Source organism: Microcebus murinus, unplaced genomic scaffold (genome assembly GCF_040939455.1).
Source record: "Microcebus murinus isolate Inina unplaced genomic scaffold, M.murinus_Inina_mat1.0 scaf014_hap2_Mmur4.0, whole genome shotgun sequence".
Classification (NCBI taxonomy): Eukaryota; Metazoa; Chordata; class Mammalia; order Primates; family Cheirogaleidae; genus Microcebus; species Microcebus murinus.
In genome coordinates this window covers 251,662-278,895 of record NW_027438960.1, presented here as the reverse complement: position 1 = coordinate 278,895, position 27,234 = coordinate 251,662, and the positions used below count along the sequence as shown (strand labels likewise).

At 63.8% G+C, this 27,234-nt stretch overlaps 8 pseudogenes; all 8 read right to left on the bottom strand.

The window, feature by feature from the left end:
- Positions 1-29: 29 nt before the first annotated feature.
- On the bottom strand, positions 30-148 carry LOC142867221 (uncharacterized; annotated as a pseudogene).
- Positions 149-3,518: 3,370 nt separating this feature from the next.
- On the bottom strand, positions 3,519-3,637 carry LOC142867219 (uncharacterized; annotated as a pseudogene).
- A 3,370-nt stretch (positions 3,638-7,007) lies between these two features.
- On the bottom strand, positions 7,008-7,126 carry LOC142867273 (uncharacterized; annotated as a pseudogene).
- Positions 7,127-10,496: 3,370 nt separating this feature from the next.
- Positions 10,497-10,615, bottom strand: LOC142867218 (uncharacterized; annotated as a pseudogene).
- Positions 10,616-13,985: 3,370 nt separating this feature from the next.
- LOC142867285 (uncharacterized) lies at positions 13,986-14,103 on the bottom strand (annotated as a pseudogene).
- A 3,370-nt stretch (positions 14,104-17,473) lies between these two features.
- LOC142867217 (uncharacterized) lies at positions 17,474-17,592 on the bottom strand (annotated as a pseudogene).
- Positions 17,593-20,962: 3,370 nt separating this feature from the next.
- On the bottom strand, positions 20,963-21,081 carry LOC142867216 (uncharacterized; annotated as a pseudogene).
- Positions 21,082-24,451: 3,370 nt separating this feature from the next.
- Positions 24,452-24,570, bottom strand: LOC142867215 (uncharacterized; annotated as a pseudogene).
- Positions 24,571-27,234: the final 2,664 nt, after the last annotated feature.

Below are 27,234 nucleotides of genomic sequence, written 5' to 3'. Positions count from 1 at the left end.
CAAGAGGCAAAAAAAAAAAAAAAAGAAGCAGCCTGTGGCACCCGGTATTCCCAGGCGGTCTCCCATCCAAGCACTAGCCAGGCCCGACCCTGCTTAGCTTCCGAGACCAGACGAGATCGGGGGCGTTCAGGGTGGTGTGGCCCTAGACGGCGGCCGCCGCCGCCTCCCGCCCCAGGCCCCGCGGCGGGCCGGGCCTGTTGAGTTCGCCGGCCGGGTCCCGCGGGCTCCCAGGGACGGGGGTGATGGGCGGGGCGGGGCGGGGCGGGGCGGGGGGCTGTCTCTCTATACACACACACACACACTCACACTCACTCACACAAGATACGCCTCCACGGCTGGACTCGCCAAGGTGGAGCCCTCCCAGCCCCCCTCGTCTCCTCGCCCGGCCTCCTTCACCTACCCGCTGCCCACCCCCGGCGCGTCGCTGCCGCTGACTGCGCACGCGCGGGGCGCTCGCCCTTTGACCCCAGCCAGGGGCCGCCCTCCCCCACAACCCCTTTCAGCTGCGCCCCCCCCTCGCCCTGTGGGTGGGCTGCCGCCTATTCCCCCGGGCCAGGGCTGGGGCACAGCCAGTGTATGGGGCGTCTCTCTCTGGGGATGTGTCCCATGGGTGGGGTGGGGTGGCGTGGTTTGGGGGGCGCTGAAGAAATCAGTCCCCTCCATCTCCTACCTCTGGAAAACGCCCAACCCCGTGGAGAACTGCCGGCACCGCTTCGTGGGGGCCGGGACCCTCCTCTGTGTCCTCCTGTGGCCCAGTCCAAGGGGCCTGGGCCTGGCCGGGGCTGCATTGCCCCCCAACCACCCTGGCGTGTGGACTCGCTAAAAATCGGCCATTAGATATTGGATTCCAGCTTCATTGAGGTCATTTCACTAATGAGTGCACCGGAAAGAGTTTCCTAATCCATCTGTGAGGGTGGCAACTGAAAGAGAATTTGAAAGCTGACAGAATAGGCGAGGGAAGGCATAGGAGATTTCCACACCCAGCAAGGAAGACTTTCCCGAAATGGAAGAAAGAAACGAGCAAACAGAGACACCGGTAGCCCGCCCGGAAAAGAGTCTGCCCCTTAGAGAAAGCACCCTGACCAGGTTCACCCGTGGGTGGGTGGCGAGCTAGCGGCCTTCAGAAGAGCGAGGCCCGCAGTCTGTGCGGAAGACACCTGCACTCGGGTGTGTGTGGCGGCGCGATTCCCAAGCAGCTCTAGATGTTAAACCAAGGAGAAGCCAGGGAGTTCCCAACGCCCCAGGTGTCCTCAGCCCACGACTGGCTGCTGTGGGAATGCGAAGCCCGGCTCCTTGTCTCAGAGCGGGGTTCCCAGGAGGATCAGGCTGAAGCTGGGACTTGGCCTCAAAGTGTCCCCTCGCATGGCCACCCCCTTCCCCTTCCTGCTCCTCTACTCCTGGTGCCCCTCCATCCAGGGGCCAGACCTTAAAGAGTCACCGCAAGAGAATCCTGGTCCCAAAGGAGCCTTCTGGGGGACCGGTGCTGAGAGAGGTGGTGGGCATGGCCCGCTGGGGCTCTGCCCGACCCAGGGCTGAGAGATGCAACCTCCCAGCTCTGGGTCCCTGCAGGAAGTGTTGGCAAGCACAGGGCCAGTCCTCCAAAGGCCCAGGTGCGGGGAGCCCAGGCCAAGCAGCCTGTGCAAGAAGCCACTTGCCGTGCCACCCCGGGAACAGGACTGCAGGCCCCGGCCCTTCCCACCTCCTCCTCCTCCTCCTCCTCCTCCCCCCCGCACCCCCCGCCCCCTCCCGACATGGCACAGGGCTCAGAGACACCTCAGACTCTTGCTACCCAAAGTGCAAAGGGCATCAGTTGCTCCTCCAACCCCCCCGCCCAGCAGACCACGTTGTCCAGCCAGCCCCCGGGCCTCCCTGGGGTGCCCAGCACAAAAGTGCAGACACCCACCGGACCCTCAATCTCAGTTTTCGGATGTTTTTGCCACTCTAAGGACCCGCAGGCCAGCTGGGCCTTCGGGCAGGACAGAGAGCCCCGGAATCCGACGTGGAGAGCTGCGTGTACGTCCCCATGAGGAGGCGGTCCCCACCTCCGCGGCTCTCCCCTTGCGGGGAGCGGCAGCCGGCAGCCGCAGGGCCTCAGGGAAGACACCAGGCTGGGCCCCCGCGGGGGCACAGCGGGGGCACGTCCCCCGCACTCACGCGACTTAGGGACGGCTGCTGGAGACTGCTGCGGCCACCCTGCTGCCGGGTTTCTGGAGGGCTTCCTGGAAGCAGCGTCCACACCAAGCCCTTGGAAGGCCCAGGCGACGGAGGAGCCGGTCAGGCAGGGGCCGAGGACGGTGAGAGGCCGGGCGGGAAGGAGCATGTCAGGCAGGGGCAGAGGACGGTGACAGGCCGGGCGGGGAGGAGCCGGTCAGGCGGGGGCCCAGGACAGTGACGGGCCTGGCCGGGGAGGAGTGCGTCAGGCAGGGGCAGAGGAGACGGGCTGGGTAAGGGTTAGGGTTACAGTTAGGGCACAATTCACAATCGCAAAGACGTGGAAGCGACCCGAGTGCCCATCCATCCAGGAGTGCATTAATAAAATGTGGCGCGTGGACACCACGGAGTGCCATTCGGCTGTGAGGAGCAGCGGTGAGAGGGCACCTCTCGTGTTCTCCTGGCCAGAGCTGGAACCCGTTCCAGTAGGCCAAGTATCCCAAGAATGGACACACGAGCACCACGTGAGCGCGCTCACCAGCAAACTGGTAGGAACGGATGGACACCTAAGTGGACAGAGAGGAATCACCTTCATCGGGTGGGTGTCGGGCGGGTGGGGGGAGGGGAGGGGCATACACATCCATTAGGCATGGGGTGGGTGCGCACCGACTGGGGGATGGGCGCACTTGAAGCTCTGACCCGAGGGGGGAGGCTTGGAGAGGGCAACGTACCCGACCTTAACATTGGTACCCCCACAATACGCTGGAACAACATGAGAGGTATATGAATAAGAACACAGGGGGGAGGGGGGCACGGGCAACACATGTCACCTGAATACTTGTACTCCCATCATCTGCTTGAAAAGAGAGAGGAAAGGAAATGCAATAATAGAGGTAAGAGACACTTTTTAAAAATAATGAATCCGAAGAGAAAAGTAAAAGGAGGCCTGTGGAGCAGGTCTGGGTGTGACTCCGGATCCCCCAACATCAGGTGCCACCACCAAAGATTCCTGCGTGTAGCCCATAGTACCCCAAAAGCAACGGGACGAGTTCTGGTCACATACTCCCTCAAAATGACATCCTGGCCTTCTTCTGGAACTCCCTCCCCTCTCAGACTCTCAAGGTTTCCTCCAGCGTGTCGGTTCCCACAGAGCAGACCTTTGGTCTGAGACCTGACAGTCCAGATGCCACGCATGCTGCCGCGTGGCGGCGGTGTCGCGGCTTGGGACAAGAGGAGGCCCCACGGTGCGGGCTGGGGCTCCAGGCACCGCGGCGGGCGCTGAGGGTTGGGGTCACCCCCACCCCGGGCCGCCGCCGCGCTCCCAGAAAGGGGACAGAACAAGAGGCAAAAAAAAAAAAAAAAGAAGCAGCCTGTGGCACCCGGTATTCCCAGGCGGTCTCCCATCCAAGCACTAGCCAGGCCCGACCCTGCTTAGCTTCCGAGACCAGACGAGATCGGGGGCGTTCAGGGTGGTGTGGCCCTAGACGGCGGCCGCCGCCGCCTCCCGCCCCAGGCCCCGCGGCGGGCCGGGCCTGTTGAGTTCGCCGGCCGGGTCCCGCGGGCTCCCAGGGACGGGGGTGATGGGCGGGGCGGGGCGGGGCGGGGCGGGGGGCTGTCTCTCTATACACACACACACACACTCACACTCACTCACACAAGATACGCCTCCACGGCTGGACTCGCCAAGGTGGAGCCCTCCCAGCCCCCCTCGTCTCCTCGCCCGGCCTCCTTCACCTACCCGCTGCCCACCCCCGGCGCGTCGCTGCCGCTGACTGCGCACGCGCGGGGCGCTCGCCCTTTGACCCCAGCCAGGGGCCGCCCTCCCCCACAACCCCTTTCAGCTGCGCCCCCCCCTCGCCCTGTGGGTGGGCTGCCGCCTATTCCCCCGGGCCAGGGCTGGGGCACAGCCAGTGTATGGGGCGTCTCTCTCTGGGGATGTGTCCCATGGGTGGGGTGGGGTGGCGTGGTTTGGGGGGCGCTGAAGAAATCAGTCCCCTCCATCTCCTACCTCTGGAAAACGCCCAACCCCGTGGAGAACTGCCGGCACCGCTTCGTGGGGGCCGGGACCCTCCTCTGTGTCCTCCTGTGGCCCAGTCCAAGGGGCCTGGGCCTGGCCGGGGCTGCATTGCCCCCCAACCACCCTGGCGTGTGGACTCGCTAAAAATCGGCCATTAGATATTGGATTCCAGCTTCATTGAGGTCATTTCACTAATGAGTGCACCGGAAAGAGTTTCCTAATCCATCTGTGAGGGTGGCAACTGAAAGAGAATTTGAAAGCTGACAGAATAGGCGAGGGAAGGCATAGGAGATTTCCACACCCAGCAAGGAAGACTTTCCCGAAATGGAAGAAAGAAACGAGCAAACAGAGACACCGGTAGCCCGCCCGGAAAAGAGTCTGCCCCTTAGAGAAAGCACCCTGACCAGGTTCACCCGTGGGTGGGTGGCGAGCTAGCGGCCTTCAGAAGAGCGAGGCCCGCAGTCTGTGCGGAAGACACCTGCACTCGGGTGTGTGTGGCGGCGCGATTCCCAAGCAGCTCTAGATGTTAAACCAAGGAGAAGCCAGGGAGTTCCCAACGCCCCAGGTGTCCTCAGCCCACGACTGGCTGCTGTGGGAATGCGAAGCCCGGCTCCTTGTCTCAGAGCGGGGTTCCCAGGAGGATCAGGCTGAAGCTGGGACTTGGCCTCAAAGTGTCCCCTCGCATGGCCACCCCCTTCCCCTTCCTGCTCCTCTACTCCTGGTGCCCCTCCATCCAGGGGCCAGACCTTAAAGAGTCACCGCAAGAGAATCCTGGTCCCAAAGGAGCCTTCTGGGGGACCGGTGCTGAGAGAGGTGGTGGGCATGGCCCGCTGGGGCTCTGCCCGACCCAGGGCTGAGAGATGCAACCTCCCAGCTCTGGGTCCCTGCAGGAAGTGTTGGCAAGCACAGGGCCAGTCCTCCAAAGGCCCAGGTGCGGGGAGCCCAGGCCAAGCAGCCTGTGCAAGAAGCCACTTGCCGTGCCACCCCGGGAACAGGACTGCAGGCCCCGGCCCTTCCCACCTCCTCCTCCTCCTCCTCCTCCTCCCCCCCGCCCCCCCCGCCCCCCCCCGACATGGCACAGGGCTCAGAGACACCTCAGACTCTTGCTACCCAAAGTGCAAAGGGCATCAGTTGCTCCTCCAACCCCCCCGCCCAGCAGACCACGTTGTCCAGCCAGCCCCCGGGCCTCCCTGGGGTGCCCAGCACAAAAGTGCAGACACCCACCGGACCCTCAGTCTCAGTTTTCGGATGTTTTTGCCACTCTAAGGACCCGCAGGCCAGCTGGGCCTTCGGGCAGGACAGAGAGCCCCGGAATCCGACGTGGAGAGCTGCGTGTACGTCCCCATGAGGAGGCGGTCCCCACCTCCGCGGCTCTCCCCTTGCGGGGAGCGGCAGCCGGCAGCCGCAGGGCCTCAGGGAAGACACCAGGCTGGGCCCCCGCGGGGGCACAGCGGGGGCACGTCCCCCGCACTCACGCGACTTAGGGACGGCTGCTGGAGACTGCTGCGGCCACCCTGCTGCCGGGTTTCTGGAGGGCTTCCTGGAAGCAGCGTCCACACCAAGCCCTTGGAAGGCCCAGGCGACGGAGGAGCCGGTCAGGCAGGGGCCGAGGACGGTGAGAGGCCGGGCGGGAAGGAGCATGTCAGGCAGGGGCAGAGGACGGTGACAGGCCGGGCGGGGAGGAGCCGGTCAGGCGGGGGCCCAGGACAGTGACGGGCCTGGCCGGGGAGGAGTGCGTCAGGCAGGGGCAGAGGAGACGGGCTGGGTAAGGGTTAGGGTTACAGTTAGGGCACAATTCACAATCGCAAAGACGTGGAAGCGACCCGAGTGCCCATCCATCCAGGAGTGCATTAATAAAATGTGGCGCGTGGACACCACGGAGTGCCATTCGGCTGTGAGGAGCAGCGGTGAGAGGGCACCTCTCGTGTTCTCCTGGCCAGAGCTGGAACCCGTTCCAGTAGGCCAAGTATCCCAAGAATGGACACACGAGCACCACGTGAGCGCGCTCACCAGCAAACTGGTAGGAACGGATGGACACCTAAGTGGACAGAGAGGAATCACCTTCATCGGGTGGGTGTCGGGCGGGTGGGGGGAGGGGAGGGGCATACACATCCATTAGGCATGGGGTGGGTGCGCACCGACTGGGGGATGGGCGCACTTGAAGCTCTGACCCGAGGGGGGAGGCTTGGAGAGGGCAACGTACCCGACCTTAACATTGGTACCCCCACAATACGCTGGAACAACATGAGAGGTATATGAATAAGAACACAGGGGGGAGGGGGGCACGGGCAACACATGTCACCTGAATACTTGTACTCCCATCATCTGCTTGAAAAGAGAGAGGAAAGGAAATGCAATAATAGAGGTAAGAGACACTTTTTAAAAATAATGAATCCGAAGAGAAAAGTAAAAGGAGGCCTGTGGAGCAGGTCTGGGTGTGACTCCGGATCCCCCAACATCAGGTGCCACCACCAAAGATTCCTGCGTGTAGCCCATAGTACCCCAAAAGCAACGGGACGAGTTCTGGTCACATACTCCCTCAAAATGACATCCTGGCCTTCTTCTGGAACTCCCTCCCCTCTCAGACTCTCAAGGTTTCCTCCAGCGTGTCGGTTCCCACAGAGCAGACCTTTGGTCTGAGACCTGACAGTCCAGATGCCACGCATGCTGCCGCGTGGCGGCGGTGTCGCGGCTTGGGACAAGAGGAGGCCCCACGGTGCGGGCTGGGGCTCCAGGCACCGCGGCGGGCGCTGAGGGTTGGGGTCACCCCCACCCCGGGCCGCCGCCGCGCTCCCAGAAAGGGGACAGAACAAGAGGCAAAAAAAAAAAAAAAAGAAGCAGCCTGTGGCACCCGGTATTCCCAGGCGGTCTCCCATCCAAGCACTAGCCAGGCCCGACCTTGCTTAGCTTCCGAGACCAGACGAGATCGGGGGCGTTCAGGGTGGTGTGGCCCTAGACGGCGGCCGCCGCCGCCTCCCGCCCCAGGCCCCGCGGCGGGCCGGGCCTGTTGAGTTCGCCGGCCGGGTCCCGCGGGCTCCCAGGGACGGGGGTGATGGGCGGGGCGGGGCGGGGCGGGGCGGGGGGCTGTCTCTCTATACACACACACACACACTCACACTCACTCACACAAGATACGCCTCCACGGCTGGACTCGCCAAGGTGGAGCCCTCCCAGCCCCCCTCGTCTCCTCGCCCGGCCTCCTTCACCTACCCGCTGCCCACCCCCGGCGCGTCGCTGCCGCTGACTGCGCACGCGCGGGGCGCTCGCCCTTTGACCCCAGCCAGGGGCCGCCCTCCCCCACAACCCCTTTCAGCTGCGCCCCCCCCTCGCCCTGTGGGTGGGCTGCCGCCTATTCCCCCGGGCCAGGGCTGGGGCACAGCCAGTGTATGGGGCGTCTCTCTCTGGGGATGTGTCCCATGGGTGGGGTGGGGTGGCGTGGTTTGGGGGGCGCTGAAGAAATCAGTCCCCTCCATCTCCTACCTCTGGAAAACGCCCAACCCCGTGGAGAACTGCCGGCACCGCTTCGTGGGGGCCGGGACCCTCCTCTGTGTCCTCCTGTGGCCCAGTCCAAGGGGCCTGGGCCTGGCCGGGGCTGCATTGCCCCCCAACCACCCTGGCGTGTGGACTCGCTAAAAATCGGCCATTAGATATTGGATTCCAGCTTCATTGAGGTCATTTCACTAATGAGTGCACCGGAAAGAGTTTCCTAATCCATCTGTGAGGGTGGCAACTGAAAGAGAATTTGAAAGCTGACAGAATAGGCGAGGGAAGGCATAGGAGATTTCCACACCCAGCAAGGAAGACTTTCCCGAAATGGAAGAAAGAAACGAGCAAACAGAGACACCGGTAGCCCGCCCGGAAAAGAGTCTGCCCCTTAGAGAAAGCACCCTGACCAGGTTCACCCGTGGGTGGGTGGCGAGCTAGCGGCCTTCAGAAGAGCGAGGCCCGCAGTCTGTGCGGAAGACACCTGCACTCGGGTGTGTGTGGCGGCGCGATTCCCAAGCAGCTCTAGATGTTAAACCAAGGAGAAGCCAGGGAGTTCCCAACGCCCCAGGTGTCCTCAGCCCACGACTGGCTGCTGTGGGAATGCGAAGCCCGGCTCCTTGTCTCAGAGCGGGGTTCCCAGGAGGATCAGGCTGAAGCTGGGACTTGGCCTCAAAGTGTCCCCTCGCATGGCCACCCCCTTCCCCTTCCTGCTCCTCTACTCCTGGTGCCCCTCCATCCAGGGGCCAGACCTTAAAGAGTCACCGCAAGAGAATCCTGGTCCCAAAGGAGCCTTCTGGGGGACCGGTGCTGAGAGAGGTGGTGGGCATGGCCCGCTGGGGCTCTGCCCGACCCAGGGCTGAGAGATGCAACCTCCCAGCTCTGGGTCCCTGCAGGAAGTGTTGGCAAGCACAGGGCCAGTCCTCCAAAGGCCCAGGTGCGGGGAGCCCAGGCCAAGCAGCCTGTGCAAGAAGCCACTTGCCGTGCCACCCCGGGAACAGGACTGCAGGCCCCGGCCCTTCCCACCTCCTCCTCCTCCTCCTCCTCCTCCCCCCCGCACCCCCCGCCCCCTCCCGACATGGCACAGGGCTCAGAGACACCTCAGACTCTTGCTACCCAAAGTGCAAAGGGCATCAGTTGCTCCTCCAACCCCCCCGCCCAGCAGACCACGTTGTCCAGCCAGCCCCCGGGCCTCCCTGGGGTGCCCAGCACAAAAGTGCAGACACCCACCGGACCCTCAGTCTCAGTTTTCGGATGTTTTTGCCACTCTAAGGACCCGCAGGCCAGCTGGGCCTTCGGGCAGGACAGAGAGCCCCGGAATCCGACGTGGAGAGCTGCGTGTACGTCCCCATGAGGAGGCGGTCCCCACCTCCGCGGCTCTCCCCTTGCGGGGAGCGGCAGCCGGCAGCCGCAGGGCCTCAGGGAAGACACCAGGCTGGGCCCCCGCGGGGGCACAGCGGGGGCACGTCCCCCGCACTCACGCGACTTAGGGACGGCTGCTGGAGACTGCTGCGGCCACCCTGCTGCCGGGTTTCTGGAGGGCTTCCTGGAAGCAGCGTCCACACCAAGCCCTTGGAAGGCCCAGGCGACGGAGGAGCCGGTCAGGCAGGGGCCGAGGACGGTGAGAGGCCGGGCGGGAAGGAGCATGTCAGGCAGGGGCAGAGGACGGTGACAGGCCGGGCGGGGAGGAGCCGGTCAGGCGGGGGCCCAGGACAGTGACGGGCCTGGCCGGGGAGGAGTGCGTCAGGCAGGGGCAGAGGAGACGGGCTGGGTAAGGGTTAGGGTTACAGTTAGGGCACAATTCACAATCGCAAAGACGTGGAAGCGACCCGAGTGCCCATCCATCCAGGAGTGCATTAATAAAATGTGGCGCGTGGACACCACGGAGTGCCATTCGGCTGTGAGGAGCAGCGGTGAGAGGGCACCTCTCGTGTTCTCCTGGCCAGAGCTGGAACCCGTTCCAGTAGGCCAAGTATCCCAAGAATGGACACACGAGCACCACGTGAGCGCGCTCACCAGCAAACTGGTAGGAACGGATGGACACCTAAGTGGACAGAGAGGAATCACCTTCATCGGGTGGGTGTCGGGCGGGTGGGGGGAGGGGAGGGGCATACACATCCATTAGGCATGGGGTGGGTGCGCACCGACTGGGGGATGGGCGCACTTGAAGCTCTGACCCGAGGGGGGAGGCTTGGAGAGGGCAACGTACCCGACCTTAACATTGGTACCCCCACAATACGCTGGAACAACATGAGAGGTATATGAATAAGAACACAGGGGGGAGGGGGGCACGGGCAACACATGTCACCTGAATACTTGTACTCCCATCATCTGCTTGAAAAGAGAGAGGAAAGGAAATGCAATAATAGAGGTAAGAGACACTTTTTAAAAATAATGAATCCGAAGAGAAAAGTAAAAGGAGGCCTGTGGAGCAGGTCTGGGTGTGACTCCGGATCCCCCAACATCAGGTGCCACCACCAAAGATTCCTGCGTGTAGCCCATAGTACCCCAAAAGCAACGGGACGAGTTCTGGTCACATACTCCCTCAAAATGACATCCTGGCCTTCTTCTGGAACTCCCTCCCCTCTCAGACTCTCAAGGTTTCCTCCAGCGTGTCGGTTCCCACAGAGCAGACCTTTGGTCTGAGACCTGACAGTCCAGATGCCACGCATGCTGCCGCGTGGCGGCGGTGTCGCGGCTTGGGACAAGAGGAGGCCCCACGGTGCGGGCTGGGGCTCCAGGCACCGCGGCGGGCGCTGAGGGTTGGGGTCACCCCCACCCCGGGCCGCCGCCGCGCTCCCAGAAAGGGGACAGAACAAGAGGCAAAAAAAAAAAAAAAAGAAGCAGCCTGTGGCACCCGGTATTCCCAGGCGGTCTCCCATCCAAGCACTAGCCAGGCCCGACCCTGCTTAGCTTCCGAGACCAGACGAGATCGGGGGCGTTCAGGGTGGTGTGGCCCTAGACGGCGGCCGCCGCCGCCTCCCGCCCCAGGCCCCGCGGCGGGCCGGGCCTGTTGAGTTCGCCGGCCGGGTCCCGCGGGCTCCCAGGGACGGGGGTGATGGGCGGGGCGGGGCGGGGCGGGGCGGGGGGCTGTCTCTCTATACACACACACACACACTCACACTCACTCACACAAGATACGCCTCCACGGCTGGACTCGCCAAGGTGGAGCCCTCCCAGCCCCCCTCGTCTCCTCGCCCGGCCTCCTTCACCTACCCGCTGCCCACCCCCGGCGCGTCGCTGCCGCTGACTGCGCACGCGCGGGGCGCTCGCCCTTTGACCCCAGCCAGGGGCCGCCCTCCCCCACAACCCCTTTCAGCTGCGCCCCCCCCTCGCCCTGTGGGTGGGCTGCCGCCTATTCCCCCGGGCCAGGGCTGGGGCACAGCCAGTGTATGGGGCGTCTCTCTCTGGGGATGTGTCCCATGGGTGGGGTGGGGTGGCGTGGTTTGGGGGGCGCTGAAGAAATCAGTCCCCTCCATCTCCTACCTCTGGAAAACGCCCAACCCCGTGGAGAACTGCCGGCACCGCTTCGTGGGGGCCGGGACCCTCCTCTGTGTCCTCCTGTGGCCCAGTCCAAGGGGCCTGGGCCTGGCCGGGGCTGCATTGCCCCCCAACCACCCTGGCGTGTGGACTCGCTAAAAATCGGCCATTAGATATTGGATTCCAGCTTCATTGAGGTCATTTCACTAATGAGTGCACCGGAAAGAGTTTCCTAATCCATCTGTGAGGGTGGCAACTGAAAGAGAATTTGAAAGCTGACAGAATAGGCGAGGGAAGGCATAGGAGATTTCCACACCCAGCAAGGAAGACTTTCCCGAAATGGAAGAAAGAAACGAGCAAACAGAGACACCGGTAGCCCGCCCGGAAAAGAGTCTGCCCCTTAGAGAAAGCACCCTGACCAGGTTCACCCGTGGGTGGGTGGCGAGCTAGCGGCCTTCAGAAGAGCGAGGCCCGCAGTCTGTGCGGAAGACACCTGCACTCGGGTGTGTGTGGCGGCGCGATTCCCAAGCAGCTCTAGATGTTAAACCAAGGAGAAGCCAGGGAGTTCCCAACGCCCCAGGTGTCCTCAGCCCACGACTGGCTGCTGTGGGAATGCGAAGCCCGGCTCCTTGTCTCAGAGCGGGGTTCCCAGGAGGATCAGGCTGAAGCTGGGACTTGGCCTCAAAGTGTCCCCTCGCATGGCCACCCCCTTCCCCTTCCTGCTCCTCTACTCCTGGTGCCCCTCCATCCAGGGGCCAGACCTTAAAGAGTCACCGCAAGAGAATCCTGGTCCCAAAGGAGCCTTCTGGGGGACCGGTGCTGAGAGAGGTGGTGGGCATGGCCCGCTGGGGCTCTGCCCGACCCAGGGCTGAGAGATGCAACCTCCCAGCTCTGGGTCCCTGCAGGAAGTGTTGGCAAGCACAGGGCCAGTCCTCCAAAGGCCCAGGTGCGGGGAGCCCAGGCCAAGCAGCCTGTGCAAGAAGCCACTTGCCGTGCCACCCCGGGAACAGGACTGCAGGCCCCGGCCCTTCCCACCTCCTCCTCCTCCTCCTCCTCCTCCCCCCCGCACCCCCCGCCCCCTCCCGACATGGCACAGGGCTCAGAGACACCTCAGACTCTTGCTACCCAAAGTGCAAAGGGCATCAGTTGCTCCTCCAACCCCCCCGCCCAGCAGACCACGTTGTCCAGCCAGCCCCCGGGCCTCCCTGGGGTGCCCAGCACAAAAGTGCAGACACCCACCGGACCCTCAATCTCAGTTTTCGGATGTTTTTGCCACTCTAAGGACCCGCAGGCCAGCTGGGCCTTCGGGCAGGACAGAGAGCCCCGGAATCCGACGTGGAGAGCTGCGTGTACGTCCCCATGAGGAGGCGGTCCCCACCTCCGCGGCTCTCCCCTTGCGGGGAGCGGCAGCCGGCAGCCGCAGGGCCTCAGGGAAGACACCAGGCTGGGCCCCCGCGGGGGCACAGCGGGGGCACGTCCCCCGCACTCACGCGACTTAGGGACGGCTGCTGGAGACTGCTGCGGCCACCCTGCTGCCGGGTTTCTGGAGGGCTTCCTGGAAGCAGCGTCCACACCAAGCCCTTGGAAGGCCCAGGCGACGGAGGAGCCGGTCAGGCAGGGGCCGAGGACGGTGAGAGGCCGGGCGGGAAGGAGCATGTCAGGCAGGGGCAGAGGACGGTGACAGGCCGGGCGGGGAGGAGCCGGTCAGGCGGGGGCCCAGGACAGTGACGGGCCTGGCCGGGGAGGAGTGCGTCAGGCAGGGGCAGAGGAGACGGGCTGGGTAAGGGTTAGGGTTACAGTTAGGGCACAATTCACAATCGCAAAGACGTGGAAGCGACCCGAGTGCCCATCCATCCAGGAGTGCATTAATAAAATGTGGCGCGTGGACACCACGGAGTGCCATTCGGCTGTGAGGAGCAGCGGTGAGAGGGCACCTCTCGTGTTCTCCTGGCCAGAGCTGGAACCCGTTCCAGTAGGCCAAGTATCCCAAGAATGGACACACGAGCACCACGTGAGCGCGCTCACCAGCAAACTGGTAGGAACGGATGGACACCTAAGTGGACAGAGAGGAATCACCTTCATCGGGTGGGTGTCGGGCGGGTGGGGGGAGGGGAGGGGCATACACATCCATTAGGCATGGGGTGGGTGCGCACCGACTGGGGGATGGGCGCACTTGAAGCTCTGACCCGAGGGGGGAGGCTTGGAGAGGGCAACGTACCCGACCTTAACATTGGTACCCCCACAATACGCTGGAACAACATGAGAGGTATATGAATAAGAACACAGGGGGGAGGGGGGCACGGGCAACACATGTCACCTGAATACTTGTACTCCCATCATCTGCTTGAAAAGAGAGAGGAAAGGAAATGCAATAATAGAGGTAAGAGACACTTTTTAAAAATAATGAATCCGAAGAGAAAAGTAAAAGGAGGCCTGTGGAGCAGGTCTGGGTGTGACTCCGGATCCCCCAACATCAGGTGCCACCACCAAAGATTCCTGCGTGTAGCCCATAGTACCCCAAAAGCAACGGGACGAGTTCTGGTCACATACTCCCTCAAAATGACATCCTGGCCTTCTTCTGGAACTCCCTCCCCTCTCAGACTCTCAAGGTTTCCTCCAGCGTGTCGGTTCCCACAGAGCAGACCTTTGGTCTGAGACCTGACAGTCCAGATGCCACGCATGCTGCCGCGTGGCGGCGGTGTCGCGGCTTGGGACAAGAGGAGGCCCCACGGTGCGGGCTGGGGCTCCAGGCACCGCGGCGGGCGCTGAGGGTTGGGGTCACCCCCACCCCGGGCCGCCGCCGCGCTCCCAGAAAGGGGACAGAACAAGAGGCAAAAAAAAAAAAAAAAGAAGCAGCCTGTGGCACCCGGTATTCCCAGGCGGTCTCCCATCCAAGCACTAGCCAGGCCCGACCCTGCTTAGCTTCCGAGACCAGACGAGATCGGGGCGTTCAGGGTGGTGTGGCCCTAGACGGCGGCCGCCGCCGCCTCCCGCCCCAGGCCCCGCGGCGGGCCGGGCCTGTTGAGTTCGCCGGCCGGGTCCCGCGGGCTCCCAGGGACGGGGGTGATGGGCGGGGCGGGGCGGGGCGGGGCGGGGGGCTGTCTCTCTATACACACACACACACACTCACACTCACTCACACAAGATACGCCTCCACGGCTGGACTCGCCAAGGTGGAGCCCTCCCAGCCCCCCTCGTCTCCTCGCCCGGCCTCCTTCACCTACCCGCTGCCCACCCCCGGCGCGTCGCTGCCGCTGACTGCGCACGCGCGGGGCGCTCGCCCTTTGACCCCAGCCAGGGGCCGCCCTCCCCCACAACCCCTTTCAGCTGCGCCCCCCCCTCGCCCTGTGGGTGGGCTGCCGCCTATTCCCCCGGGCCAGGGCTGGGGCACAGCCAGTGTATGGGGCGTCTCTCTCTGGGGATGTGTCCCATGGGTGGGGTGGGGTGGCGTGGTTTGGGGGGCGCTGAAGAAATCAGTCCCCTCCATCTCCTACCTCTGGAAAACGCCCAACCCCGTGGAGAACTGCCGGCACCGCTTCGTGGGGGCCGGGACCCTCCTCTGTGTCCTCCTGTGGCCCAGTCCAAGGGGCCTGGGCCTGGCCGGGGCTGCATTGCCCCCCAACCACCCTGGCGTGTGGACTCGCTAAAAATCGGCCATTAGATATTGGATTCCAGCTTCATTGAGGTCATTTCACTAATGAGTGCACCGGAAAGAGTTTCCTAATCCATCTGTGAGGGTGGCAACTGAAAGAGAATTTGAAAGCTGACAGAATAGGCGAGGGAAGGCATAGGAGATTTCCACACCCAGCAAGGAAGACTTTCCCGAAATGGAAGAAAGAAACGAGCAAACAGAGACACCGGTAGCCCGCCCGGAAAAGAGTCTGCCCCTTAGAGAAAGCACCCTGACCAGGTTCACCCGTGGGTGGGTGGCGAGCTAGCGGCCTTCAGAAGAGCGAGGCCCGCAGTCTGTGCGGAAGACACCTGCACTCGGGTGTGTGTGGCGGCGCGATTCCCAAGCAGCTCTAGATGTTAAACCAAGGAGAAGCCAGGGAGTTCCCAACGCCCCAGGTGTCCTCAGCCCACGACTGGCTGCTGTGGGAATGCGAAGCCCGGCTCCTTGTCTCAGAGCGGGGTTCCCAGGAGGATCAGGCTGAAGCTGGGACTTGGCCTCAAAGTGTCCCCTCGCATGGCCACCCCCTTCCCCTTCCTGCTCCTCTACTCCTGGTGCCCCTCCATCCAGGGGCCAGACCTTAAAGAGTCACCGCAAGAGAATCCTGGTCCCAAAGGAGCCTTCTGGGGGACCGGTGCTGAGAGAGGTGGTGGGCATGGCCCGCTGGGGCTCTGCCCGACCCAGGGCTGAGAGATGCAACCTCCCAGCTCTGGGTCCCTGCAGGAAGTGTTGGCAAGCACAGGGCCAGTCCTCCAAAGGCCCAGGTGCGGGGAGCCCAGGCCAAGCAGCCTGTGCAAGAAGCCACTTGCCGTGCCACCCCGGGAACAGGACTGCAGGCCCCGGCCCTTCCCACCTCCTCCTCCTCCTCCTCCTCCTCCCCCCCGCCCCCCCCGCCCCCCCCCGACATGGCACAGGGCTCAGAGACACCTCAGACTCTTGCTACCCAAAGTGCAAAGGGCATCAGTTGCTCCTCCAACCCCCCCGCCCAGCAGACCACGTTGTCCAGCCAGCCCCCGGGCCTCCCTGGGGTGCCCAGCACAAAAGTGCAGACACCCACCGGACCCTCAGTCTCAGTTTTCGGATGTTTTTGCCACTCTAAGGACCCGCAGGCCAGCTGGGCCTTCGGGCAGGACAGAGAGCCCCGGAATCCGACGTGGAGAGCTGCGTGTACGTCCCCATGAGGAGGCGGTCCCCACCTCCGCGGCTCTCCCCTTGCGGGGAGCGGCAGCCGGCAGCCGCAGGGCCTCAGGGAAGACACCAGGCTGGGCCCCCGCGGGGGCACAGCGGGGGCACGTCCCCCGCACTCACGCGACTTAGGGACGGCTGCTGGAGACTGCTGCGGCCACCCTGCTGCCGGGTTTCTGGAGGGCTTCCTGGAAGCAGCGTCCACACCAAGCCCTTGGAAGGCCCAGGCGACGGAGGAGCCGGTCAGGCAGGGGCCGAGGACGGTGAGAGGCCGGGCGGGAAGGAGCATGTCAGGCAGGGGCAGAGGACGGTGACAGGCCGGGCGGGGAGGAGCCGGTCAGGCGGGGGCCCAGGACAGTGACGGGCCTGGCCGGGGAGGAGTGCGTCAGGCAGGGGCAGAGGAGACGGGCTGGGTAAGGGTTAGGGTTACAGTTAGGGCACAATTCACAATCGCAAAGACGTGGAAGCGACCCGAGTGCCCATCCATCCAGGAGTGCATTAATAAAATGTGGCGCGTGGACACCACGGAGTGCCATTCGGCTGTGAGGAGCAGCGGTGAGAGGGCACCTCTCGTGTTCTCCTGGCCAGAGCTGGAACCCGTTCCAGTAGGCCAAGTATCCCAAGAATGGACACACGAGCACCACGTGAGCGCGCTCACCAGCAAACTGGTAGGAACGGATGGACACCTAAGTGGACAGAGAGGAATCACCTTCATCGGGTGGGTGTCGGGCGGGTGGGGGGAGGGGAGGGGCATACACATCCATTAGGCATGGGGTGGGTGCGCACCGACTGGGGGATGGGCGCACTTGAAGCTCTGACCCGAGGGGGGAGGCTTGGAGAGGGCAACGTACCCGACCTTAACATTGGTACCCCCACAATACGCTGGAACAACATGAGAGGTATATGAATAAGAACACAGGGGGGAGGGGGGCACGGGCAACACATGTCACCTGAATACTTGTACTCCCATCATCTGCTTGAAAAGAGAGAGGAAAGGAAATGCAATAATAGAGGTAAGAGACACTTTTTAAAAATAATGAATCCGAAGAGAAAAGTAAAAGGAGGCCTGTGGAGCAGGTCTGGGTGTGACTCCGGATCCCCCAACATCAGGTGCCACCACCAAAGATTCCTGCGTGTAGCCCATAGTACCCCAAAAGCAACGGGACGAGTTCTGGTCACATACTCCCTCAAAATGACATCCTGGCCTTCTTCTGGAACTCCCTCCCCTCTCAGACTCTCAAGGTTTCCTCCAGCGTGTCGGTTCCCACAGAGCAGACCTTTGGTCTGAGACCTGACAGTCCAGATGCCACGCATGCTGCCGCGTGGCGGCGGTGTCGCGGCTTGGGACAAGAGGAGGCCCCACGGTGCGGGCTGGGGCTCCAGGCACCGCGGCGGGCGCTGAGGGTTGGGGTCACCCCCACCCCGGGCCGCCGCCGCGCTCCCAGAAAGGGGACAGAACAAGAGGCAAAAAAAAAAAAAAAAGAAGCAGCCTGTGGCACCCGGTATTCCCAGGCGGTCTCCCATCCAAGCACTAGCCAGGCCCGACCCTGCTTAGCTTCCGAGACCAGACGAGATCGGGGGCGTTCAGGGTGGTGTGGCCCTAGACGGCGGCCGCCGCCGCCTCCCGCCCCAGGCCCCGCGGCGGGCCGGGCCTGTTGAGTTCGCCGGCCGGGTCCCGCGGGCTCCCAGGGACGGGGGTGATGGGCGGGGCGGGGCGGGGCGGGGCGGGGGGCTGTCTCTCTATACACACACACACACACTCACACTCACTCACACAAGATACGCCTCCACGGCTGGACTCGCCAAGGTGGAGCCCTCCCAGCCCCCCTCGTCTCCTCGCCCGGCCTCCTTCACCTACCCGCTGCCCACCCCCGGCGCGTCGCTGCCGCTGACTGCGCACGCGCGGGGCGCTCGCCCTTTGACCCCAGCCAGGGGCCGCCCTCCCCCACAACCCCTTTCAGCTGCGCCCCCCCCTCGCCCTGTGGGTGGGCTGCCGCCTATTCCCCCGGGCCAGGGCTGGGGCACAGCCAGTGTATGGGGCGTCTCTCTCTGGGGATGTGTCCCATGGGTGGGGTGGGGTGGCGTGGTTTGGGGGGCGCTGAAGAAATCAGTCCCCTCCATCTCCTACCTCTGGAAAACGCCCAACCCCGTGGAGAACTGCCGGCACCGCTTCGTGGGGGCCGGGACCCTCCTCTGTGTCCTCCTGTGGCCCAGTCCAAGGGGCCTGGGCCTGGCCGGGGCTGCATTGCCCCCCAACCACCCTGGCGTGTGGACTCGCTAAAAATCGGCCATTAGATATTGGATTCCAGCTTCATTGAGGTCATTTCACTAATGAGTGCACCGGAAAGAGTTTCCTAATCCATCTGTGAGGGTGGCAACTGAAAGAGAATTTGAAAGCTGACAGAATAGGCGAGGGAAGGCATAGGAGATTTCCACACCCAGCAAGGAAGACTTTCCCGAAATGGAAGAAAGAAACGAGCAAACAGAGACACCGGTAGCCCGCCCGGAAAAGAGTCTGCCCCTTAGAGAAAGCACCCTGACCAGGTTCACCCGTGGGTGGGTGGCGAGCTAGCGGCCTTCAGAAGAGCGAGGCCCGCAGTCTGTGCGGAAGACACCTGCACTCGGGTGTGTGTGGCGGCGCGATTCCCAAGCAGCTCTAGATGTTAAACCAAGGAGAAGCCAGGGAGTTCCCAACGCCCCAGGTGTCCTCAGCCCACGACTGGCTGCTGTGGGAATGCGAAGCCCGGCTCCTTGTCTCAGAGCGGGGTTCCCAGGAGGATCAGGCTGAAGCTGGGACTTGGCCTCAAAGTGTCCCCTCGCATGGCCACCCCCTTCCCCTTCCTGCTCCTCTACTCCTGGTGCCCCTCCATCCAGGGGCCAGACCTTAAAGAGTCACCGCAAGAGAATCCTGGTCCCAAAGGAGCCTTCTGGGGGACCGGTGCTGAGAGAGGTGGTGGGCATGGCCCGCTGGGGCTCTGCCCGACCCAGGGCTGAGAGATGCAACCTCCCAGCTCTGGGTCCCTGCAGGAAGTGTTGGCAAGCACAGGGCCAGTCCTCCAAAGGCCCAGGTGCGGGGAGCCCAGGCCAAGCAGCCTGTGCAAGAAGCCACTTGCCGTGCCACCCCGGGAACAGGACTGCAGGCCCCGGCCCTTCCCACCTCCTCCTCCTCCTCCTCCTCCTCCCCCCCGCCCCCCCCGCCCCCCCCCGACATGGCACAGGGCTCAGAGACACCTCAGACTCTTGCTACCCAAAGTGCAAAGGGCATCAGTTGCTCCTCCAACCCCCCCGCCCAGCAGACCACGTTGTCCAGCCAGCCCCCGGGCCTCCCTGGGGTGCCCAGCACAAAAGTGCAGACACCCACCGGACCCTCAGTCTCAGTTTTCGGATGTTTTTGCCACTCTAAGGACCCGCAGGCCAGCTGGGCCTTCGGGCAGGACAGAGAGCCCCGGAATCCGACGTGGAGAGCTGCGTGTACGTCCCCATGAGGAGGCGGTCCCCACCTCCGCGGCTCTCCCCTTGCGGGGAGCGGCAGCCGGCAGCCGCAGGGCCTCAGGGAAGACACCAGGCTGGGCCCCCGCGGGGGCACAGCGGGGGCACGTCCCCCGCACTCACGCGACTTAGGGACGGCTGCTGGAGACTGCTGCGGCCACCCTGCTGCCGGGTTTCTGGAGGGCTTCCTGGAAGCAGCGTCCACACCAAGCCCTTGGAAGGCCCAGGCGACGGAGGAGCCGGTCAGGCAGGGGCCGAGGACGGTGAGAGGCCGGGCGGGAAGGAGCATGTCAGGCAGGGGCAGAGGACGGTGACAGGCCGGGCGGGGAGGAGCCGGTCAGGCGGGGGCCCAGGACAGTGACGGGCCTGGCCGGGGAGGAGTGCGTCAGGCAGGGGCAGAGGAGACGGGCTGGGTAAGGGTTAGGGTGACAGTTAGGGCACAATTCACAATCGCAAAGACGTGGAAGCGACCCGAGTGCCCATCCATCCAGGAGTGCATTAATAAAATGTGGCGCGTGGACACCACGGAGTGCCATTCGGCTGTGAGGAGCAGCGGTGAGAGGGCACCTCTCGTGTTCTCCTGGCCAGAGCTGGAACCCGTTCCAGTAGGCCAAGTATCCCAAGAATGGACACACGAGCACCACGTGAGCGCGCTCACCAGCAAACTGGTAGGAACGGATGGACACCTAAGTGGACAGAGAGGAATCACCTTCATCGGGTGGGTGTCGGGCGGGTGGGGGGAGGGGAGGGGCATACACATCCATTAGGCATGGGGTGGGTGCGCACCGACTGGGGGATGGGCGCACTTGAAGCTCTGACCCGAGGGGGGAGGCTTGGAGAGGGCAACGTACCCGACCTTAACATTGGTACCCCCACAATACGCTGGAACAACATGAGAGGTATATGAATAAGAACACAGGGGGGAGGGGGGCACGGGCAACACATGTCACCTGAATACTTGTACTCCCATCATCTGCTTGAAAAGAGAGAGGAAAGGAAATGCAATAATAGAGGTAAGAGACACTTTTTAAAAATAATGAATCCGAAGAGAAAAGTAAAAGGAGGCCTGTGGAGCAGGTCTGGGTGTGACTCCGGATCCCCCAACATCAGGTGCCACCACCAAAGATTCCTGCGTGTAGCCCATAGTACCCCAAAAGCAACGGGACGAGTTCTGGTCACATACTCCCTCAAAATGACATCCTGGCCTTCTTCTGGAACTCCCTCCCCTCTCAGACTCTCAAGGTTTCCTCCAGCGTGTCGGTTCCCACAGAGCAGACCTTTGGTCTGAGACCTGACAGTCCAGATGCCACGCATGCTGCCGCGTGGCGGCGGTGTCGCGGCTTGGGACAAGAGGAGGCCCCACGGTGCGGGCTGGGGCTCCAGGCACCGCGGCGGGCGCTGAGGGTTGGGGTCACCCCCACCCCGGGCCGCCGCCGCGCTCCCAGAAAGGGGACAGAACAAGAGGCAAAAAAAAAAAAAAAAGAAGCAGCCTGTGGCACCCGGTATTCCCAGGCGGTCTCCCATCCAAGCACTAGCCAGGCCCGACCCTGCTTAGCTTCCGAGACCAGACGAGATCGGGGGCGTTCAGGGTGGTGTGGCCCTAGACGGCGGCCGCCGCCGCCTCCCGCCCCAGGCCCCGCGGCGGGCCGGGCCTGTTGAGTTCGCCGGCCGGGTCCCGCGGGCTCCCAGGGACGGGGGTGATGGGCGGGGCGGGGCGGGGCGGGGCGGGGGGCTGTCTCTCTATACACACACACACACACTCACACTCACTCACACAAGATACGCCTCCACGGCTGGACTCGCCAAGGTGGAGCCCTCCCAGCCCCCCTCGTCTCCTCGCCCGGCCTCCTTCACCTACCCGCTGCCCACCCCCGGCGCGTCGCTGCCGCTGACTGCGCACGCGCGGGGCGCTCGCCCTTTGACCCCAGCCAGGGGCCGCCCTCCCCCACAACCCCTTTCAGCTGCGCCCCCCCCTCGCCCTGTGGGTGGGCTGCCGCCTATTCCCCCGGGCCAGGGCTGGGGCACAGCCAGTGTATGGGGCGTCTCTCTCTGGGGATGTGTCCCATGGGTGGGGTGGGGTGGCGTGGTTTGGGGGGCGCTGAAGAAATCAGTCCCCTCCATCTCCTACCTCTGGAAAACGCCCAACCCCGTGGAGAACTGCCGGCACCGCTTCGTGGGGGCCGGGACCCTCCTCTGTGTCCTCCTGTGGCCCAGTCCAAGGGGCCTGGGCCTGGCCGGGGCTGCATTGCCCCCCAACCACCCTGGCGTGTGGACTCGCTAAAAATCGGCCATTAGATATTGGATTCCAGCTTCATTGAGGTCATTTCACTAATGAGTGCACCGGAAAGAGTTTCCTAATCCATCTGTGAGGGTGGCAACTGAAAGAGAATTTGAAAGCTGACAGAATAGGCGAGGGAAGGCATAGGAGATTTCCACACCCAGCAAGGAAGACTTTCCCGAAATGGAAGAAAGAAACGAGCAAACAGAGACACCGGTAGCCCGCCCGGAAAAGAGTCTGCCCCTTAGAGAAAGCACCCTGACCAGGTTCACCCGTGGGTGGGTGGCGAGCTAGCGGCCTTCAGAAGAGCGAGGCCCGCAGTCTGTGCGGAAGACACCTGCACTCGGGTGTGTGTGGCGGCGCGATTCCCAAGCAGCTCTAGATGTTAAACCAAGGAGAAGCCAGGGAGTTCCCAACGCCCCAGGTGTCCTCAGCCCACGACTGGCTGCTGTGGGAATGCGAAGCCCGGCTCCTTGTCTCAGAGCGGGGTTCCCAGGAGGATCAGGCTGAAGCTGGGACTTGGCCTCAAAGTGTCCCCTCGCATGGCCACCCCCTTCCCCTTCCTGCTCCTCTACTCCTGGTGCCCCTCCATCCAGGGGCCAGACCTTAAAGAGTCACCGCAAGAGAATCCTGGTCCCAAAGGAGCCTTCTGGGGGACCGGTGCTGAGAGAGGTGGTGGGCATGGCCCGCTGGGGCTCTGCCCGACCCAGGGCTGAGAGATGCAACCTCCCAGCTCTGGGTCCCTGCAGGAAGTGTTGGCAAGCACAGGGCCAGTCCTCCAAAGGCCCAGGTGCGGGGAGCCCAGGCCAAGCAGCCTGTGCAAGAAGCCACTTGCCGTGCCACCCCGGGAACAGGACTGCAGGCCCCGGCCCTTCCCACCTCCTCCTCCTCCTCCTCCTCCTCCCCCCCGCACCCCCCGCCCCCTCCCGACATGGCACAGGGCTCAGAGACACCTCAGACTCTTGCTACCCAAAGTGCAAAGGGCATCAGTTGCTCCTCCAACCCCCCCGCCCAGCAGACCACGTTGTCCAGCCAGCCCCCGGGCCTCCCTGGGGTGCCCAGCACAAAAGTGCAGACACCCACCGGACCCTCAATCTCAGTTTTCGGATGTTTTTGCCACTCTAAGGACCCGCAGGCCAGCTGGGCCTTCGGGCAGGACAGAGAGCCCCGGAATCCGACGTGGAGAGCTGCGTGTACGTCCCCATGAGGAGGCGGTCCCCACCTCCGCGGCTCTCCCCTTGCGGGGAGCGGCAGCCGGCAGCCGCAGGGCCTCAGGGAAGACACCAGGCTGGGCCCCCGCGGGGGCACAGCGGGGGCACGTCCCCCGCACTCACGCGACTTAGGGACGGCTGCTGGAGACTGCTGCGGCCACCCTGCTGCCGGGTTTCTGGAGGGCTTCCTGGAAGCAGCGTCCACACCAAGCCCTTGGAAGGCCCAGGCGACGGAGGAGCCGGTCAGGCAGGGGCCGAGGACGGTGAGAGGCCGGGCGGGAAGGAGCATGTCAGGCAGGGGCAGAGGACGGTGACAGGCCGGGCGGGGAGGAGCCGGTCAGGCGGGGGCCCAGGACAGTGACGGGCCTGGCCGGGGAGGAGTGCGTCAGGCAGGGGCAGAGGAGACGGGCTGGGTAAGGGTTAGGGTTACAGTTAGGGCACAATTCACAATCGCAAAGACGTGGAAGCGACCCGAGTGCCCATCCATCCAGGAGTGCATTAATAAAATGTGGCGCGTGGACACCACGGAGTGCCATTCGGCTGTGAGGAGCAGCGGTGAGAGGGCACCTCTCGTGTTCTCCTGGCCAGAGCTGGAACCCGTTCCAGTAGGCCAAGTATCCCAAGAATGGACACACGAGCACCACGTGAGCGCGCTCACCAGCAAACTGGTAGGAACGGATGGACACCTAAGTGGACAGAGAGGAATCACCTTCATCGGGTGGGTGTCGGGCGGGTGGGGGGAGGGGAGGGGCATACACATCCATTAGGCATGGGGTGGGTGCGCACCGACTGGGGGATGGGCGCACTTGAAGCTCTGACCCGAGGGGGGAGGCTTGGAGAGGGCAACGTACCCGACCTTAACATTGGTACCCCCACAATACGCTGGAACAACATGAGAGGTATATGAATAAGAACACAGGGGGGAGGGGGGCACGGGCAACACATGTCACCTGAATACTTGTACTCCCATCATCTGCTTGAAAAGAGAGAGGAAAGGAAATGCAATAATAGAGGTAAGAGACACTTTTTAAAAATAATGAATCCGAAGAGAAAAGTAAAAGGAGGCCTGTGGAGCAGGTCTGGGTGTGACTCCGGATCCCCCAACATCAGGTGCCACCACCAAAGATTCCTGCGTGTAGCCCATAGTACCCCAAAAGCAACGGGACGAGTTCTGGTCACATACTCCCTCAAAATGACATCCTGGCCTTCTTCTGGAACTCCCTCCCCTCTCAGACTCTCAAGGTTTCCTCCAGCGTGTCGGTTCCCACAGAGCAGACCTTTGGTCTGAGACCTGACAGTCCAGATGCCACGCATGCTGCCGCGTGGCGGCGGTGTCGCGGCTTGGGACAAGAGGAGGCCCCACGGTGCGGGCTGGGGCTCCAGGCACCGCGGCGGGCGCTGAGGGTTGGGGTCACCCCCACCCCGGGCCGCCGCCGCGCTCCCAGAAAGGGGACAGAACAAGAGGCAAAAAAAAAAAAAAAAGAAGCAGCCTGTGGCACCCGGTATTCCCAGGCGGTCTCCCATCCAAGCACTAGCCAGGCCCGACCCTGCTTAGCTTCCGAGACCAGACGAGATCGGGGGCGTTCAGGGTGGTGTGGCCCTAGACGGCGGCCGCCGCCGCCTCCCGCCCCAGGCCCCGCGGCGGGCCGGGCCTGTTGAGTTCGCCGGCCGGGTCCCGCGGGCTCCCAGGGACGGGGGTGATGGGCGGGGCGGGGCGGGGCGGGGCGGGGGGCTGTCTCTCTATACACACACACACACACTCACACTCACTCACACAAGATACGCCTCCACGGCTGGACTCGCCAAGGTGGAGCCCTCCCAGCCCCCCTCGTCTCCTCGCCCGGCCTCCTTCACCTACCCGCTGCCCACCCCCGGCGCGTCGCTGCCGCTGACTGCGCACGCGCGGGGCGCTCGCCCTTTGACCCCAGCCAGGGGCCGCCCTCCCCCACAACCCCTTTCAGCTGCGCCCCCCCCTCGCCCTGTGGGTGGGCTGCCGCCTATTCCCCCGGGCCAGGGCTGGGGCACAGCCAGTGTATGGGGCGTCTCTCTCTGGGGATGTGTCCCATGGGTGGGGTGGGGTGGCGTGGTTTGGGGGGCGCTGAAGAAATCAGTCCCCTCCATCTCCTACCTCTGGAAAACGCCCAACCCCGTGGAGAACTGCCGGCACCGCTTCGTGGGGGCCGGGACCCTCCTCTGTGTCCTCCTGTGGCCCAGTCCAAGGGGCCTGGGCCTGGCCGGGGCTGCATTGCCCCCCAACCACCCTGGCGTGTGGACTCGCTAAAAATCGGCCATTAGATATTGGATTCCAGCTTCATTGAGGTCATTTCACTAATGAGTGCACCGGAAAGAGTTTCCTAATCCATCTGTGAGGGTGGCAACTGAAAGAGAATTTGAAAGCTGACAGAATAGGCGAGGGAAGGCATAGGAGATTTCCACACCCAGCAAGGAAGACTTTCCCGAAATGGAAGAAAGAAACGAGCAAACAGAGACACCGGTAGCCCGCCCGGAAAAGAGTCTGCCCCTTAGAGAAAGCACCCTGACCAGGTTCACCCGTGGGTGGGTGGCGAGCTAGCGGCCTTCAGAAGAGCGAGGCCCGCAGTCTGTGCGGAAGACACCTGCACTCGGGTGTGTGTGGCGGCGCGATTCCCAAGCAGCTCTAGATGTTAAACCAAGGAGAAGCCAGGGAGTTCCCAACGCCCCAGGTGTCCTCAGCCCACGACTGGCTGCTGTGGGAATGCGAAGCCCGGCTCCTTGTCTCAGAGCGGGGTTCCCAGGAGGATCAGGCTGAAGCTGGGACTTGGCCTCAAAGTGTCCCCTCGCATGGCCACCCCCTTCCCCTTCCTGCTCCTCTACTCCTGGTGCCCCTCCATCCAGGGGCCAGACCTTAAAGAGTCACCGCAAGAGAATCCTGGTCCCAAAGGAGCCTTCTGGGGGACCGGTGCTGAGAGAGGTGGTGGGCATGGCCCGCTGGGGCTCTGCCCGACCCAGGGCTGAGAGATGCAACCTCCCAGCTCTGGGTCCCTGCAGGAAGTGTTGGCAAGCACAGGGCCAGTCCTCCAAAGGCCCAGGTGCGGGGAGCCCAGGCCAAGCAGCCTGTGCAAGAAGCCACTTGCCGTGCCACCCCGGGAACAGGACTGCAGGCCCCGGCCCTTCCCACCTCCTCCTCCTCCTCCTCCTCCTCCCCCCCGCCCCCCCCGCCCCCCCCCGACATGGCACAGGGCTCAGAGACACCTCAGACTCTTGCTACCCAAAGTGCAAAGGGCATCAGTTGCTCCTCCAACCCCCCCGCCCAGCAGACCACGTTGTCCAGCCAGCCCCCGGGCCTCCCTGGGGTGCCCAGCACAAAAGTGCAGACACCCACCGGACCCTCAGTCTCAGTTTTCGGATGTTTTTGCCACTCTAAGGACCCGCAGGCCAGCTGGGCCTTCGGGCAGGACAGAGAGCCCCGGAATCCGACGTGGAGAGCTGCGTGTACGTCCCCATGAGGAGGCGGTCCCCACCTCCGCGGCTCTCCCCTTGCGGGGAGCGGCAGCCGGCAGCCGCAGGGCCTCAGGGAAGACACCAGGCTGGGCCCCCGCGGGGGCACAGCGGGGGCACGTCCCCCGCACTCACGCGACTTAGGGACGGCTGCTGGAGACTGCTGCGGCCACCCTGCTGCCGGGTTTCTGGAGGGCTTCCTGGAAGCAGCGTCCACACCAAGCCCTTGGAAGGCCCAGGCGACGGAGGAGCCGGTCAGGCAGGGGCCGAGGACGGTGAGAGGCCGGGCGGGAAGGAGCATGTCAGGCAGGGGCAGAGGACGGTGACAGGCCGGGCGGGGAGGAGCCGGTCAGGCGGGGGCCCAGGACAGTGACGGGCCTGGCCGGGGAGGAGTGCGTCAGGCAGGGGCAGAGGAGACGGGCTGGGTAAGGGTTAGGGTTACAGTTAGGGCACAATTCACAATCGCAAAGACGTGGAAGCGACCCGAGTGCCCATCCATCCAGGAGTGCATTAATAAAATGTGGCGCGTGGACACCACGGAGTGCCATTCGGCTGTGAGGAGCAGCGGTGAGAGGGCACCTCTCGTGTTCTCCTGGCCAGAGCTGGAACCCGTTCCAGTAGGCCAAGTATCCCAAGAATGGACACACGAGCACCACGTGAGCGCGCTCACCAGCAAACTGGTAGGAACGGATGGACACCTAAGTGGACAGAGAGGAATCACCTTCATCGGGTGGGTGTCGGGCGGGTGGGGGGAGGGGAGGGGCATACACATCCATTAGGCATGGGGTGGGTG